An 18,333-nucleotide genomic window follows, 5' to 3' on the forward strand; every position below is an offset into this window, starting at 1 on the left:
TCTGGAAGGTCCCGGGTGCATTGCAGAGCCTGAATGGCATACAGTTGAATTCACTTAATCCCATCGGGGTGGTGAAGGCGGCATTCTCCTTGTCAGCCTCTGCCACAGGAACCTGCCAGTACCCGCTAGTAAGGTCCTACGTAGAGAAGAAATTAGCTGATTATAGTGCGGCCAAAGACTCCTCTATTCTAGGCCTCGGGTATGCGTCTTTATGGGTGATACGATTGACTTGTCTATAGTCCACGCACATTCTCATGGTACCGTCTTTCTCTTTTTTTACCAGAACCAAGTGGGCTGCCCAGGGGTTACAGCTGTCTCTAATGACCCCGGATTCTTTAATTTCTCTCAGCATGCCCTTTGCGTTCTGATAGTGTGCGGGGGGTACAGGTCTGTATCTCTCTTTTATTGGTGGGTGGCTCCCCGTGGGGATGTGGTGTTCTACCCCTTTCACTCTGCCGAAGTCTAGCGGGTGCTTACTAAAGATTCTCTTGTACTCCTGAACCACCCGGTAGACTCCTTGTTTTTGGTGCAAGGGCTGTGGAGTCAGCACCCACGTGGAGTTTCTGGCACCAGTCCTCCTTGTGTTTCTGGGAGCCATTACCTTCCGCCTGGGGAGATGGAGGCAAGGGTTCCACGGCCCTGACAGCATTGTGTTCAACAGTATACAATTTGGCAAGTGTAGCGTACCGGGGCAAGTGTACTTCCCTTTCCCCGATGTTTAAGATCCGGACGGGCACCCTTCCATGGCGGACATCAACCACCCCCCAGGCTGTCAAAATGGTGGGCCTGCTGTCTGAGTACACTGGTTCTACCATGGCTTGGTAGTCTTTCCCTCTTAACCCGATTGCAGTCCGACACCAGATCATCATTTCACTTTTGGGAGGCATGGCAATGGGGAACGGGTCGCTCATCCTCACACTACCGATCTCACCACCAGACAGTTCTACCTGTTGCTGTCTCATCAGGGCTCTTATCTCCTTCTGGAGGACCCTCTGTTGGCTGGAGCTCACATTCATCGCCACCTGCTGCAAAATTACAATTACTTCTGAAAGAGACAATTTTCAATCACGTTAGTACCCAAGGTTATTTTAGGGTGACTTTCTCGACGATCAATGTCCACAATGATCACTCCCTGTGCCGGCAGTTCAACTTTACCAATCTTAACGGTCATCTCTCTGAACCCCACCTGCGGCACGGGCTGGCCATTGCTGGCGATGATGCTCAAGTCATTGTCTGGGTAGTGGGTTATGTCAGTGTCACTCCAATACTGCTTAAAAAGTACATAGGGGATGGTAGTTACTTGTGACCCGGTATCCAGCGGTACACTCATGGGGATACCGTCCAGCACTATGGGTAAAACTGTGCGTCCCCCCCCATGTATTCATCACGCCAATTAGACGGGCCTAATGACCTTATGCCTGGGGGTTGGCCCTCTGCCCCAGGTCAGACCCATTTAAAGTACAGTACCTGGCTACGTGTCCCGGCTGGCTGCAACGGCGGCAAATCGGCTGTCCATCCTCAGTGTAACAGTCGGTGGGCCTCCCTCTGAACGACAGGATCCTCCTCTGTCGACGCCACTGGACATCCTCCGGACTTGAAGCCAGCTTGATTGGTCCTGACGAGTCCATCTGTAATGACTGTACGGTCCTGGTCAATGCAGCAACACTCTTTGTTAGTTCTTGGACCTGGTGGTGCAGGTTTGCTGGCGGGGATGGGTTTAGAGCCTGCACATCAGCCCCCACAAGGTCTGCGGGGTAGGGCGCCGCCCCCTGGTGGTAAGTGATGGCAGGGCGCCGGGAAACTACAGCGCCACCTGGTGCGGGTTCTCGGAGCACCCGGATGGCCCTATCTTTGAACTGTGCAAAAGTCAAATCGGGGTTCTGTAGGGCCATGAGGCGCAGCTGGGTTCTGTGGGCGCTGGACAGCAGACCTTCTATGAACTGCTCAGTCAATAATTTATCTGTATCCTGCACGCTGCCAGGGTCAGCTTGCTTGATTGCTCCCAAGGCTTCCTGTAAATTTAGGCCATAATCTCTGATGCTATCTTGAGCTCGCTGCTTACATCCATAGAACCACATTTTGATTTCTGCTGAGGTACGGGTATCAAAGGTGTCCCGTAGATGGGTCAGAACCCCCCTTACAGTCCTTTTCTCCTCAGCTGTGCAAGACTTTACCTCCCGCTGGGCCGCACCAGTTAACTGCCCTATCAGTATGCTTACTTTCTGTTCTTCTGTCAGGGGATAAACTTTAAACAGGCTATACAGTCTTTCTTTAAAGTCACCCAAGGTATGCGACTCGCCGGCATACTGTGGCAGCCAGGCTGCTCCGGGGATATAGGGCATGGAAAACGGCATCACAAGCTGCAGCAGCTACGCTGGTGGTAGAGGGTCCCTCCGCGTCCGACATCTTCCTCCCCCCTAGTTAACCGTGGCCTACCTTCCGGCGATCCTCTTCTGTACGCCGTGGCTCCGCTCGCGATGCTCTGGGCGAGGACCTTGCGTCGCACGGTGATGACGCCGGCGTCCGCTGGATCTCTTTCCAGGACCTTGCGCAGCGTCTCAGCGTAGGGCGGGGCTATAGGTCTTGCGCATTTTTGACGTCCATGCCCCTCTTCTTCCCGCGCGGCGTCCCGAAGATGGCGCCCGATGGCGGGAAACTGCAACGGATGGCGGGAAATGGCCCGAATGGCGGGAAACTTCACCCAGGTATGTATAAAGTCTTTTTCAGGCACACAATACCCGTTTGTGGCGGGTTGGTCACAATCCTGCCGACTACGCCAAAAAGCTGACTCACCCCCTGGGCTGTGGGATACCCGGAACCGGGCTTCTGTACGACGCTGGGGGTAGTAGTGGCAACCCGATTCCGTGGCTCAGGATGGTCAGACCAAATGTTGTGGCAGTCTATTTATAGATTTGTGAATGTCCGACTACACCACCCGTGGATTGCGGTCAGGGATAACCGCCGCTGCAAGGCAGACCGCTGAGGCTGGTGTTGGTGTGCAGCACAGGGGTAGGATAACTCCCCACGGGAAGAGTGTAGCCTCAGGGCAGTGTAGGTGAATGCTGGGGGTGATAGTGCAGGCCACAATAGTAAGAGTTCAGAGTCCGCTTCAAACAGTCCAGGGTCTTTATTGTAGGTGTTATTAATGACCCAACAGTAGTACAGGTTAGGAATGGGCCTGGGTGTCTGAGAGCATTCGGGCGAGCCCCACTGGTCAGGGTGAGTGTGTAGGCCTACCGTTCTCTCTATGCTCTTTCTGACTAGCCCCCTCTTTGTGGTGTAATAGCCCACGTCCCTGAGCTGGCCGTGTACTTCTCGCCTGTATGGCTTGCGACTCGGGCCTTGGGTACCTTTTGCTTTCTCCTCGCTGTACTGGTCCCTCTGTGTGGCGGAGCCTCCAGGCTTCTTAGGCCAAGGGACCTGCAATCCCTTGCGAGTTGGTTCTCTGCTGCTGGGCTTACAACCCTGACAGCTTCGGACTCCAATGTCCGGTTGTGTGATTCTCTCAGCCAGGAGCGGCTCTCATCGCCTCTGTCCCTGGCTTGCAGTTTCTCCTCTGCCTCACGGACTCCTCAGCTACAGCTGAACTGTCCCTTCTTCTCTGGGACTAGTCTCAGTCCTGAGCTAGGTCGTCCAGTTCTCTCTAACCCTACCCCCAGTTCCAGCTTTTATAGGGGCAGCCAGCTCCCCCTACTGGCCTAGGACAGGAGGTGCTGTATGCTAATTGTCCCTAACCAGGGAACCTCCCTCCTGCTCTCAGACACAGCCTTTAATATTTGTGGCATCCAGACCTGGGGTGACACATATACACACAACAAGCTTTATAGGAAAGTAATGTATATAACTGAAATTACGTGTAGAAGTGGGATTCCACTGATTCTGATCAGAAGGATGAGTGCTTTAATGCGGAAAGAGAGGTTAATTCCCCCACTGACTCAGTAAAAGCACATCCCATACATCGCAGGCGGATCATAGATACCCCTGTAGGTGCACAACAGAGAGATGTGTTGGAGGATTATAGTCAGCAAGAACTTAATGATCTTCATGATTGTTTTTCTCAAAAAGCCAATGAATCATTGATTACTTGGGAGGTAAGACTGTGGGAGATAGGGGCCCATGGAGTACAAGTGGATACAGTAGATGGTCCCAAGTTTGTGCAACTAAGTCATGATCCTGTAGTGAAGGAAGCGTTCTGTACACTGCGGATTCGGTTGCAACATTCGACTTGCAGTATACTGGATGTTGTGGCTATGGCATTACAGCCTAAAAATCCATCTGAAGCAGATTGGCCCCCTAATAAGAAGCCATGGTTTACATTAAAAGATTGTTCCCATAGGTTGAAGGAAGAGGTCATGAAAAAATGCTATTTCTGTAAGGACCTATGATGACTACATGGCAGTCCTAGTTAGTGTGTCTGTCAGAAATCGCATAATCAGGGCTGCTCCCCAGCTTATAAACATATAATGATGACCCTAATGGTAAACCAGACTGGGAAGACCATCTCCAACACCCTAGAGGCAATTCGGCAATTGGGTAATTTGGGAGATTGGGGCCCCAGGACTAGTGGTAATTTTGTTTCCGGAGAGCAGCGTAGAGAATCTAAAAACAATAACAATGGCTCCCGCATATCGCGCAAGGATATGTTTATTGCCTTGTTGAAAGATGAGGTTCCCAAAGAGGAAATTGATGGGATTGGTACTGACTAGTGATGAGCGTGCATGCTCGCTACTGCTCGGTGCTCCCCCGAGCATTTCACTGCTCGAGATGTGTGGCGCCCCTGAGGGTTCAGTCGCCACAGGGGTACTGCACCTCAGCTCGAAGTGTGGTATCTCCTCTTCCAGGTAAGGATGGAGCATTTCTCAGGACCCCACTTTACCACTCAACACTAAACCACTCCTGTCCAGTAGGGGGTCTAAATGCACCAGGGTGCTGCCCCAGCCCGGGATAGAGGAGATGGGGGGGGGGAACCAAAGATGGGGGGAACCATGTAGTGGGTGAGGGTGGAGAACATACTTTTAGGAAACACTTATTCTTTCATATTTAATCTACGGCCATCTTAAGTTCAAGGTCTTTGATTGTGATATTCGTCTGTGATTGTGGTATTCGTCTGTGATTGTGGTCTTCTGCCAGAGTCCAGCAAAAGTCTGCAGCTGACTGAAGATACACGGTCCTCGTTCTCTGGCCTTGAGACGAGGAGCGGGTCTGAGTTAACCACTGTCTCTACCCGGTCAAGGTCCTGACCTAAGAAGGCCTGGAGGGGAGCAGGCAAAAGGATCCCAGGGGGGATACGGACGGAGCGGAGTGGCCACCTGTACTCTTTATTCTGGCCTAGTCAGAGGGATTCCTGCTGCAAGAGGGGTGACTGGCCCCCGATATCTGACTTTGTTACTTCACGTCTCAGTCAGAAAAGCCCGGAGGCTTAGTGGATCCCAGGGGGGATACGGACGGAGTGGCTTACGCCACCTGTATCTCTTACACTGCGTTTATCCAGTGGGACCCGGCCTTACACCTCGTTCTAACCACACACAGTCAGGAGAAGACTTAGTGGGAGAACTTACCAAGGAGAGGAACACACACCAGAGGGGTCTCGACAGGTGCTCCTGATCTACCTGGAAAGTGCTGGACCCACCATCCCGGTGGTCGCAGTACGCCGTGAGTAGCAGAGGGAAGCTTTTGCGGCTGAAGTTCATCTGAAAGTGAGTAAAAGCCCTGGATGACTTCACACACCGCCTCAGCCTGTTATTTCCTGCGCGGCACTGCACCCACCATTCCTTCTCACACTGCCCTGAGGCCTGCTCCGCCTGTGGGGAGCTGTCCCATCTTAGCAGCCCGTAACACCAGCCTCAGTGGACTGTAGCAGCGCTGGTGTCCATCACCGGAAACCGCAGGTGGCGTAGTCGAAATATCACTCTTACTTGAAAGGCCAATATTTTTATGTGACGGCCCTGGGCACGGAACGGTCCAGGCCACGACTGCCTCCCCCGCTACCCCTACACTGACCCGGCTCTGAGTAAACCCATATCCCAGGGAGGGCTGGAGCGTCGCAGATGCTCGGCGCTCGCCGAGTATTTCCGGGGGTTGCTTGGCGGGAACTCGGGTCTCCTCCCTGCATGTTTGGTGCTCTTTAGAGCGCCAAGCAACATGCAGGGATGGTCTGCCACACACTGTAATGCCGCAGCCATGTTGGTTGTGGCATTACAGTGATTGGCTGGCCGCACAGCGTCATCAGGTCTATATCAGACCTGGCGCCGCCATGCTCGTCACAGTCACTCCGGAATCAGACAGTGTAGGGAGAGCTGCTGCTAAGCTAGGGAGAGATTTGCTTGTTTCTAGTTAGTGTAGGTATGCCAGACTATATTAGAGACACATATTCATCTCAACTAACAGTCCTTCTGAGGACTAATCCAGCTGCAGAGATATCAGTGCTAGGCAGGCAGGCAGAGTATATAGCAGACTGCAGTGCACATAGCAAGAGGGTCCATTCCAGTTCTGTCTGCTGCTTTTCCAGATATTTCCAGAAAATAGCCCTAGGTATCGGGTCAGGAATATATATATTTTTATTTTAATCCTGATTATATACTTAAAAAGCAATCCAGAGAACACCATTTTTCATCGTCATTTGCTTGTTGGCACTGCAGAGTACAGCCAGGTCCTTTTCATATTACAGCGCTAAAAATGCAGCTATTTAAAACTGGTTTGTCCATCACACGGATCACATATAATTGCGCTCCAATTTGAGCCATTTGTAGTGAGCGTGGAAGATATTGTCGTCCATTTTAAATGGACAAGGCACGTGGCAAGAGACGGGGAACTGGACGTGATGGTGATGGTGCATGCAGAGGCCGAGGCCGTGGGCAAGCTGAAATTGTGCCACAACAAACACCCACTGCTTCTCGCTCGACCTTCCTGTCCCAATTAATAGGGGACCATAGAACACCACTATTGAACACAGAGCAGTGTGAAAAGGTTAGTGGTTGGATAGCAGATAATGCTTCCAGTCACTTAGCCACCACCACCACCACCACCCTGTCTTCCACACAGGTCAAGTCTCAGTAGCCGTGAGTCTGGACTGCATATTCCTCACCCTGATCCTCCCCTTCCTCCCACCATGCCGAGTGCCCAGAGACAACTGATCCCACACTTGGACACTCCGAAGAGCTGTTCACTTTTCCATTTATAGATTCGGGCCTCTTGCCTGGTCTACTTGAAGCGGGGCAAGAGAAGATCGCATTTAGCAATGCCCAAATATTTGAGCAGCCACGGTCATACGAAGGCGATGGTGGGAAAGTGTCACGAGAGGTGGACTATGAGACACAATTGCCAGAAAGTCAGGAGGAGGACCATTGTGCGGAGGTGGAAGACGAGGTGGTGGATGATATAGTAACTAACCCAACCTGGCAGGAGGACATGCAGAATGAGGACAGCAGCACACAGGGGGAGGAAGGAAGAGCACCCCAACAGGCATGAAGATGCACTGTGGTGGTCGCAAACAGAAGGCGAGAAAGAGTTCCCAGTAACACCAACTCGACGGACGTTGCCAGTGCAACTGTTAGGTCTTCTCGAGTCTAATTGATTTTTAAAGACTCTGCCGATAACCCCAAAAAGGCCATTTACACCACCTGCCAGGCCAGCATTAGGCCAGAATGATTAGGCACATGGCAGCAAAGCACCCGACTTTGTGGGCCGAACCCCAGGGTCCAGGAACAGTGTCTGCAGGTGACACCACTGCTTCTTCCGCTGTTTTGTGTGCAAGCCAATCCCCTGTCCATAGTGCATGCGAAGATGCCTCCTGCCCTGCACCTGTCGTTGCACAATCTCAAATAGCATCATCAGCAAGCACGTCCTTGTCCCAGCGCAGCATTCAGTTGTCCATACCCCAGTCCTTGGAACGCAAGCGCAAATACGCAGACAACGCCCCATAGGCCACACTACTAAATTTCCACATTTTGCGACTGCTTGCGCTCGAAATGTTGCCTTCTAGGCTCGTGGAGACGGAAGCTTTCCGCGACCTGATGGCAGCGACCATCCCTCGGTACTCGGTCCCCAGCCGCCACTATTTCTCCTGATGTGCCGTCCCTGCATTACACAACCACGTGTCCCACAACATTAGCCATGCCCTCAACAATGCAGTTACAGGGAAAGTCCACCTAACCAGGGACACGTGTACAAGTGTTTGTGGTTAGGGACGGTACATCTCGCTGACGGCACACTGGGTTAACATAGTGGAAGCCCAGTCGGACCTTGGGACGGAACACATCCTCCCGATGCCGAGGATTGCAGGCCCTAGGTCAATCAGGGTTGCCCCCCACAGTCTACAGCTCCTGCACCTCATCCTTCTCCTCCTTTTCAGCCTCAATCTCCGAAATGACCACATCAGTCACAAGCTGGAAGCACTGCCTCAGCCAAGCGGGCTGTGCTGAAGCTAATATGCTTAGGTGGCAAACCGCACAATGCTGAAAAGTTGTGGACAGCTCTGAAAAAGCAAGCAGATCTGTGTCTGACACTACTGAACCTACAGTCAGGCATGGTCATGTGTGACAATGGCCGGAACCTGGTGGCGGCTCTGAGGTGAGGCGAGCTCACACATGTACCATGCCTGGCCCATGTGTTTAACCTCGTGGTTCATCGGTTTCTCAAAACCTACCCAGAGCTGCCGGATCTGCTCATCAAAGTACGCCGCCTGTGTGCCCATTTTAGAAAGTAAGGTACAGCTTCCGCTGCCCTTACCGTGCTTCAGCAGCGTTTGCAGCTTCCGGCTCATCGACTGGTGTGTGATGTCTCCACGCGTTGGAACTCTACACTGCAGATGTTGGAAAGAATTTGTTAGCAGAAGAGGGCAGTTGTTCACTACCAGCATCAACAAGGCTGTATTCAGTTCAGACTCCACACAAGACCTCAGGGGTGGACATGGATAGCAGACATCTGTACCATCCTCCAAAATTTTGAGGATTCCACCAAGATGGTGAGCGGTGATGACGCCATAATTAGCGTCACCATCCCGCTTCTCTGTCTGCTGAAACGCTCTCTGCTCAGAAGCAAAGAGGATGAATTGCAGGCGGAGCACAATGAGATGGAGCAAGGAACCATACAGGATGATTACACACAGTCCAGCCTCATCTCATCCCAACGGGGATTGGGTGACAATGAGCAAGAGAAGGAGGAGGAAGAACAGGAGCTAGTTTCTTGCGCTATAGACGGTACTACCTGCACAACTGTCATACCGTCAGTTCAGCGTGGATGTCCTGAGGACAGGGAAGAGGAGGAGGAGAGCATGATCAGTCATCCTCTTGGTGAGGACACGGAAGTCTTGCCTGTTAGCAGTCTGGCACGCATGGCTGAGTTTGTGTTACGCTGCCTTTCCCGTGACCCTTGCGTTCTCCAAATTTTGGGTGACAGTCATTACTGGTTGATGACACTTCTAGACCCACGCTACAAGGAAAACATTATATCTCTTATTCCTGAGGCGGACAGGTCTACAAAAATGGGGCAGTACCAGAAGGCCCTTGTTGTGGAACTATTAAAAAAAATTCCCTTTTGAAAACGCTGGCAGCAGAGGTCACAGTTCATTGGACAACCAAGGAGTACAGCCGAGAGAGACACAACTCCAATCCAGCAGAGGCAGGGGAACACTGTCAAAGTTCTGGGAGAGTTTTCTCAGCCCCTCCCATTGCACAGGCCCTGAGGTGCGGGTTACTCTCACAAGGAGTGCAAAGTTTGGGAAGATGCTGAGGGAGTACCTTGCCGACTGTACCAATGTCCTCCATGATTCCTCTGTGCCTTATAATTATTGGATATCCAAGCTGGACACGTGGAATGAACTGACTCTCTACGCCTTGGAGGTCCTGGCCTGCCTGGCCGCTAGCATTTTATCAGAGAGGGTTTTTAGTGCCGCTGGTGAAATTACAACTGATAAGAGCATCCACCTGTCAACTGTAAAAGCTGACAGGCTGACTCTTATAAAAATGAACAAGGGCTGGATTGGGCCAGACTTCTTAACACCACCATGATAGCAGCGTAACATAAACTTAAATCCAGTGTCTTTTTTTGGGAGGTGTATTCCCATGCATCTTTTCACAGCCACACATGGGTATACGCTTCCTGATTTTGGATATTTGCTTCTGGTCTTCAATATGTTCATTTATACCCCCCAGGGGTAAATGTTTGTCAGCCCATACGCTTAGTGCATGGGCATTACAAGTATAGGAGACCCGCTCCTTTCTAATGGGAACATTTTTTTATGAGGCCCTCCTCCACATCTTTTCCAAGGTGCATTGGAGTGCCTCCAAATTTTTGGCGCCCTTGCATTCACTGCATAGGCCAACACAATGGGAGACCCACTTCCTATTAATAGGAACATTGTTTTCAGGAGGCCCTCTAACCTCCACGTCTCTTCCAAGGGACATTGGAGTGCCTCCCAATGTTTGGCAGCCCTTGCATTCACTGCATAGGCAAACAGCATGGGAGACCCACTTTCTAATAATGGGAACATTGTTTTCAGGAGGTCCTCCTCTAAGTCTCTTCAAAGGGGTACTGGGGTGCGTCCAAATTTTGTGCAGCCCTGCCACTCACTGCATACGCAATAATAGTATAGGAGACCCACTCTTTAGTAATGGGAACAACAAAGCACAGCCGGCTGATGGCTCTCTAAGAATGGTGAGGGCTGACTGCTGGCCCTTTAAGAATAGAAAAGGCCGCCTGATAACCCTATAAAAATAGGCTTTGTGACTTTCAGAGTGCCTCCTTCATAAATGAAACAGGATGTGTCTGATGTGTCACACACCACATGGCCAGATAAGGTTGTAAAATATTAAAATTACATCTCCCGGTGAATGCATTTGTCACGGTTGAATGCAAAAAGGCATCAAAAACGCTGGTGTGGAGGAGTATTTTTGGTTTTGGTTATTTATTTTGCCTTATATACAAGTCATTACCCTGTAAAGGATGTTCCTTAACATATTTCCCAGGAAAATCCATTTTGGTTTAGTTTTTGTATGTTTTATTGTGAGTTCGTAAAAGTGGCGTAATACCTCTGACAACGTTGTTCACAGCAGTGACCTGGGAGTCAGAAATGCTTTCAGGGGTCTTCCCCATGCTGTTCCCATGTCATTTGAGCACTGTTCCCATCGATTTGGGCAATTTTTAGGCCTCTGCAGACCTCCGGGGGGAGCCGCCTGAAAAATGTTCGAATTTTTCATAGACTTACATTGGGCTCATTGCTCGGGTCGAGCATTCCAATTTGCTCGACTCGAGCATTTTAGTGCTCGCCCATCACTAGTACTGATGAAATGTGGAAATTATACCAAAAGCGAGGGCTTCATAAGAAATCAGGAAGTTTACAAAATAAAAAGGTGACAGTGGAAGATTCTGGATCCCCACAGCGTGGGCGTAGTTGGACACGGAGAGAGCGGGAGGGCCCACTCCGACTTCGTCCCCAGTGAAACCCACAGCGCCGGGGTTTGAGGATCTTTACGCTGAAGTAAAATTGCTGTTGCAGGAGGTCAAAACACAGCGACAGGAGTTGACTTTTTCTCCCAGAGAGGTTTCCCAGTCAGAGGGAGACACAAGTGATTGACTTCTTGGCCGAGCCCTCCACATAGATAGACGCCCTCATGTAAATTTGGTCATTAATTGGCAAAATAAGAATAGGGGCTCACAACAATAAATGTTATTAATCTTAACCAATCACAGTATATAAACTAAAGGGAAGACATTTTAAAATTATATATTTATTAAGGTATAAAGTTAAAAACCTACCAAACAATTGTGCAAAAAAACAAAACAACCCTGACTCACAGGCTAACAGACTAAACATTGTATACTAATTACCAATCAAACAGAAAAAAAACCCAACCAATAACCTAGGTTATAATCATGGTTCAGCTTCCCATCTACTGTTAGTAGTTATATTGTCCGAGGTCAGCCTATACTCTCCTAGGTATACCTAAACAAGTAGTATATTGGTTAGATGATTTCAGTATGACATATCTATAACCATCCACTCAAAGGAAGATGCCTAGTACCCAATTTCAACTATAACCATCCTTTCAGATGAAAAATGCTTAATGCCCGACGCGTTTCACCACCAACTGTCGTAGCGGCTCTTCAGGGGCAACACAAGTTAACAAGCCAATATATGGTTATGTATAACACATTACAGATAACAGTTTCTGTCTACTCCACTGAGAAATCAACAAATAAATCTTCTTCTAGTGTCTCTCTTGCTGTAGCTTTTATTTAGAGATTCATCTAGTATTCCCCATGACCTATAGAGGTTGCTATTCCATCATCATTTATAAACACTCATCAGATCAGAGCCAAATACTCCTTTTGATGATATAGACCTAAGTCTGTCCCACTCCATATGCTGGAAAATATACAGCAAAGATGTGTGGGGGAAAGAACTGTGGCAAGATGTTTGGGCAATTGTGCAAAGAATTAAAGTGACTGTATTTCACGTTGACGTCCATTGTGCTTCAGATAACCTGGAAAGACTCTTCAATTCAATAGCGGATGAACATTCCAAAATATCAGTTGCTGATGCCAGTGAGGAGCCTGACTCAGCTGAAAAGCAACTTGGATTGGCTCAATGGGCACATCAGAAATGTGGGCATCTTGTAGAAAAAGCTACTTATGAATGGGCACAAACCAGAGGAGTGCCCCTCAGGTTACATGTAATTAAGGAAACAATTATGAAATGGCCAGTGTGTCAACATTCACAACAGAGACCTATTCCCCATGTGGTTAGGGGCCATATAGCCCGAGGCAAATTGCCTGGACAAATTTGGCAGGTAGATTATATTGGTCCCCTTCCACAAGATGGAGGATGTGTGTATGTATGCACGGCTGTGGATACATACTCAGGGTACATGATGGCTTGTCCGTGTAAAGCGGCCAATGCCAACAGTACGATCAAAACAATGGAAACCATAGTATTATACTACGGAATTCCGTAACAAATTCAGAGTGACAATGGTAGTCACTTCAGGAACAAGAAGGTTGCAGAATTTTGCTCAGAACATAACATTGAGTGAATCTTTCATATCCCATATTATCCCCAAGCTGCAGGATTGGTAGAGCAGATGAATGGGTTATTCAAAGAACAATTAAAGAAATTGGGAGATGGAACTTACAAAGGGTGGAGAAAACATTTAAATGAAGCCCTTAACATTCTTAACAGGCCAATTGGAGAACAGGAAACACTATTAATGAGGATGATTACCCCCAATTTACAGATAATGCCCTTAAAAGCTTCTACCACAGAACAGACAGTTCTCTATTGGGAATTGGAGACGGGAGCACTAGGACCCTATAGGGCTACTCCACAAGCTGCAGGATTAGATCTACAATCCCATGAGGAAATCAGATTGGAACAGGAGTTATAAAGGCAATCAGAACTGCTATAGGATTACAAATGCCTCCTGAACATTTTGGTCTTATAGCTCCAAGGTCAGATTTAGCCTTAAAGGGAATTCAGGTGATGGGAGGAGTGATAGATCAGGACTATCAAAGTGAAATTAAGGTACTCCTGCTGAATAGTGGGGATAGTGACTGGTTGATTCAAAAAGGAGACAGGGTAGCTCAATTGTTGATTTTATCCATCCAGAAAATGAAGGTGATCAAGGGAACAGCCCCCACAGTAATAACTGTCAGAGGAGATAAAGATTTTGGTTCCAGTCATTCTTTAAATGATGGTGCAAAAACATGGGTAAAACAAGCTGGGGATAAAGGTCCCCCAGAGCCTGCAGAGGTGATTGCTAGAGGGGCAGGTAATGTGTTAATAGTGATGAAGCCAGGACAGGAAAAATGGGAACATATTCCAGCAGACAGGTGTTATCTCAGAGAATAATAAATCTGCTCTTTCTTTTTAGTGTCCAATTCAAATATGGAGATGGTGGCTGATCGGTGTTACAGGCATGGTCCTTTCGGTCTCTGTCTCTACCCAACCGTAGTATCAACAAAGAGAAGAAGTGCCAGTCAAAGAAAATGTGGCATTGTGTAAAATTAAACAGAACCTATGGAGTTACTTGGCACAATTGATGAACATGAGCCATTTTTGTATGACAAAAACTGCTACCGCTACCAATATACTGGAGAATTGTATGGTAGCTATACCAACTCCCTTACAACTGTGGACAAACTCAATAGGGGGGTTTGTCCAAGATGAGGAGATTGAAGGAGATGTGATCCAAAATGATACATATAACCTGTATTACGCTTGTATAAACTGTACTGGAGAGGACTTCCTTACTGAAGACATGATAACTATAAAGACTCAAAATAATGCATCTGCTGAGTTATGTTATCAAATGACTTGTAATCAAAATAAAATAGGTAAAAATAGAAGGTAACAAAAGGCACAATGAACATAATATCATGTGCGGTTCACGTTCAGATAAAAATTTCAAGAGAATGAGGTAGCGAAAAACATGAAGTGCAACAAAACAGTAATCTCTCTCTCACATATACAACATGTAAAATTGCCCAAGGGGTGGATGTTTTCTTGTGGGAATACAACTTTTAATTATATTTCAGCTAACATAATAGGTGGGCCATGTGTTATTTCTAGATTAGCCCTAATGATGTATCCTTTGTTTCCATCCCATAAAGCTAAACGTCCAAAGAGGGGATTTTCCTGTTTAGCTGAAGATTGTAAGTATAATGTAAAAATATTTAGATTTGAGAGTCCTCAATGGTTGATACCTTTTAATGGCTAACTGAAAAGATGGTAACAAATTGCAAGCTTTCGAGACTACTCAGGCCTCTTCATCAGGCATAGTATACCACAAAATCTGAAGAGTCACATATTTATACACAATAAGACATACAAAAAATGCAATAGGTAAGACAGGTGATGAAAAGCAGAGTTATTATGGAAGAGATAAACAGATCTGGCTATAAATATTTTAGCAGTTAATAGATAAAGAGTGTGAAGGTTTTATTGTCCTGTGATTAGGTCCAGTGTTATGATGGCCTCACAAGTCTGAGGAGTAAATTCCTTAGTTGATGTAGAATGACAAATCCATGCGACACATTCATTCCTGTTCTGAAAGTGTTAAAGGTCACCATCAGTTTATATTCATGAAGGAAGCAAACAGACAACTGATGGACACACGCTACTACAAAAAACTGGAGTCTGACCCTACACAGGACTATAAGGAACTAAACAAGTTGGTATCTTGTTTGCCTGACGAATGACCTGATACCAGAGAGTCCAAGAATAGGGACATTCTATATGCTCCCCAAAATCCACAAATTTGGAAATTCAGGAAGACCAGTTATTTCATGTGTGGGCACCCTTACTGAGCAAGTTTCTGGACTGGTAAAGAGTACACCCAGCTACATTCGGGACATGACAGACCTACTGAATAAACTAGCAGCAATAGGTCCTCTACCAGAAGGAACCATCCTGACCACCATGGATGTGGAATCTTTGTATTCTAATATCCCACACAAGGATGGATTAAATGCCTGCAAAATCTTCATAGAAAATACAGGAATTGTTGCTGATTCTGTGGTCAAACTTACAGAATTCATCCTCACCCACAATTACTTTGAATTTGATAACAACATATATCTACAGGAAATGAAAGGCTAAAGAACCAAATCAATAAACAGGGTTGAAGTACATAAAATCCATATGGACCCATGTTATTGCATGCAGGACTTTAAGTCAGAACGGACCATCATATAAATATACTAGGAGGTCCCTGCTGAGCAGAGAAAAAAAGATGGCCACTAGAGTTCGTACAAATTCATAAAAATATCTTTATTGAAAATATAAATACCACATCAAAACAATTTGTATGTATGCACAAACAGACCACATCATGTGGACACAATGCTGGAGACCAAAACTATTGGATTAAAAGTTACACCATAAAAACCATGTGACACAGCGGCCACAATTGGTGAGCCTACGTATAGTAGATGATTAAGGGGAGGTAATGAAAAAAATAAATGTTGCATGTAAATTTGTCAATAAAATATAGAGTATTTCATCCTCCCAATTTGTTTAAATCTAATTATGACATCCAGAATACTTATAAATTATGGTTATTAAAGAAAATACCCCATATTCAAATGAATGGCATTGCTCAAACATATACCTGGATAGTCACTTGGCCACCAAACGAACCGCTGTTGGCGTCACCCCGACGCACGTTTCGGTAAGAACCTTTTTCAAGGGGTATTCATGCATACTGATCACCCACCCTAATATACCCCGTGACAATTAGTGAAGTGTGCACATGCTATACCGCCATACCGGAAGTATCCAGCGGCGCGCACAGGCCAATCACCTGACTTCCTACAGACGCATCCCAGTCACCATGGAGAGGCGTCACATGATCCAGTCACACGATCGGAAGTACCGCCCCCGTCGTCAGGGACGCCATCCCCGCTACATGCCTGGCCATGGAGTGACGCGGCCCCTCCGCCGCAACCGTGGCGCACAGCGGCGTCGGCATCAGCAAGATGTCGAAAGCCGATGAGCGCATCGGAGCAACGGATCGACCGCATACCGGCGAGGCAGCAGCAGTATGTATCAAGAGTGGTCCCAGAGATCATATACTCGGAAACCAAAGTCTGCAATATTTCACAACTAACAAAATGGCAGTACTGTATATTTATATCTATGTATATAGAGTACACTGAGGAGGTGTACCCACCTAAAACACATATGTACCAATTATATACCATCTCTCATCACATGATTTGACATAAGAAAAAAAGGGGATACCCTATAACCACCATCGCCTCAGGACGAAGAAAATACCACATAGAGATACCACTAAGAAATATAGCATTATTCTGGACCCACCATTCAATAGCAAAAAATCCTCATTAAGATCACATCAATCCATAGCCATGTATAACAACATTTCCATATTTACACACATATGGATACATATACAAGAATATAATATTTCATATTTAAGTATTCTTACATATGTATTCTTACTCCGAGACCATCTGGTGCGGAGTCACTATGAGGGTGAACCTCGACAAACCTTCTTAGATGGAGTGGGTGGGGGACGGCGTGGCTGCAGTCCATATGGTCACTGTGTCGCCTGACCCAACATCGACCGTTGTACGGATTTTTGTGATTCGGACGGTACAAGATTTAAGATCAATAAATACATCACTTGTCAAACATGATATGTGATATACCATGCATCTTGTCCGTGTGGGCTTATCTACATAGGTATGACTACACACCAATTTAAAACACGGGTAAGAGAGCATGTGTTGGGGATTGAGGCGGCACTTGGCCATGTGGATGCATCCACGCTTAAAACCATCCCACGCCACTTTAAGTTATATCACAATTGTGATTCTACTGGATTGAGAATAAAAGGCGTTGATAGTATTTTGGTGGGTATTCGTGGTGGACCCGTTTCACAGAAACTGGCTCAATTGGAATCCAAATGGATTTGGGCGTTCAAAACCCTGCACCCCAAGGGGCTTAATGAGAACGTTAGTTTCGTCCCATTTTTGTAATCTCCATACTGTATGTGATGCCCAGGTATATCTTGACCAATATTAATAATATCAGTTTTATTTATTCTTTGTGTGATTATTTGTGTTTTAATTTCATGCATATTGACTTCCCATCAGATTGGTTGCGATACCTCTGATCCACTATCGGCCTGCAATATCTATGATGACAGTACTCATTTGGACTCACCAGTTCCAATTACTTCAACAACTATTACCAAGCAATGATCTGTATGGACCCTAGAGTTTTATAGGTGGAAGAATTGTAGGAGTGATCCGTAAAGAAATAAAGAAGAGTATAATATGTAAATAATATCTATCAAAAAAATATGTAAGAATACTTAAATATGAAATATTATATTCTTGTATATGTATCCATATGTGTGTAAATATGGAAATGTTGTTATACATTGCTATGGATTGATGTGATCTTAATGAGGATTTTTTGCTATTGAATGGTGGGTCCAGAATAATGCTATATTTCTTAGTGGTATCTCTATGTGGTATTTTCTTCGTCCTGAGGCGATGGTGGTTATAGGGTACCCCCTTTTTTTTTTATGTCAAATCATGTGATGAGAGATGGTATATAATTGGTACATATGTTTTATAGGTGGGTACACCTCCTCAGTGTACTCTATATACATAGATATAAATATACAGTACTGCCATTTTGTTAGTTGTGAAATATTGCAGACTTTGGTTTCCGAGTATATGATCTCTGGGACCACCCTTGATACATACCGCTGCTGCATCGCCGGTACGCGGTCGCTCTGTTGCGCTCATTGGCTTTCGACATCTTGCTGATGCCGACGCCGCTGTGCGCCACGGTTGCGGCGG

The sequence above is a fragment of the Phyllobates terribilis genome, unplaced genomic scaffold (assembly GCF_046119375.1).
Source record: "Phyllobates terribilis strain yellow unplaced genomic scaffold, ASM4611937v1 Scaffold_212__1_contigs__length_3418457, whole genome shotgun sequence".
NCBI lineage: Eukaryota > Metazoa > Chordata > Amphibia > Anura > Dendrobatidae > Phyllobates > Phyllobates terribilis.